This window comes from Solanum tuberosum, unplaced genomic scaffold (assembly GCF_000226075.1).
Source record: "Solanum tuberosum cultivar DM 1-3 516 R44 unplaced genomic scaffold, SolTub_3.0 scf00280, whole genome shotgun sequence".
Classification (NCBI taxonomy): Eukaryota; Viridiplantae; Streptophyta; class Magnoliopsida; order Solanales; family Solanaceae; genus Solanum; species Solanum tuberosum.
In genome coordinates, this window is record NW_006239205.1 from 728,526 (window position 1) to 729,227 (window position 702).

At 35.2% G+C, this 702-nt stretch overlaps 1 pseudogene; it reads left to right on the top strand.

Annotated features, from left to right (window-relative positions):
* Window positions 1-429, top strand: part of LOC102593723 (geraniol 8-hydroxylase-like) — a 1,779-nt pseudogene extending 1,350 nt beyond the window's left edge.
* The last annotated feature ends 273 nt before the right edge of the window (window positions 430-702 follow it).

Sequence of the window (702 nt, forward strand, 5' to 3'; positions counted from 1 at the left end):
GGGGGTTAATGACCTGCCTATTTATTGATTAGATCTTTTTGATCCAAATATAATCTAACTTGCTCAGTTGATGTCTCCTTATTCACAGGTACTAGTCAATGTGTGGTCGATTGGTAGAGATTTTACTTTTTGGGATGAGCCTTTAGTATTTAAACCTGAAAGGTTTTGGGGTTCGGATTTAGATATGCAAGGACAAGATTTTGATTTGATTCCATTTGGTGCGGGTCGAAGAATGTGCCCCGGCTTTCCACTAGCATTGAGAATTGTTCCAGTAATATTAGGCTCACTCTTAAATTCCTTCAATTGGAAGCTTGAGGCAGACATTGGACCAGAAGATCTAGACATGGAAGAGAAGTTTGGTATCACCTTAGCCAAAGCCCATCCTTTGCGAGTTATCCCATTTCTACTCTGATGTTGTCAAGTCAGTAAATATTTATGTTTATTTGGTATTTATATTGAACCAAGCATTCTGACCTTAGCAGTTAAAGAATAAAGTGATGAGTATATCCACGCAATACATATTTGTATTACTATTGATTTGATATATGCATTGAATATTTGTTGATTTGACGTAAATATTGAATATCATGCGTAATGAAATTATAGGGGCGATCTTAAAAGGTGAAGGGGATAAATGCATCATGTAATGGGAGTATTTGAATTTAATCGAATTTCAGTATGGATATTGTATATAAATGAAAC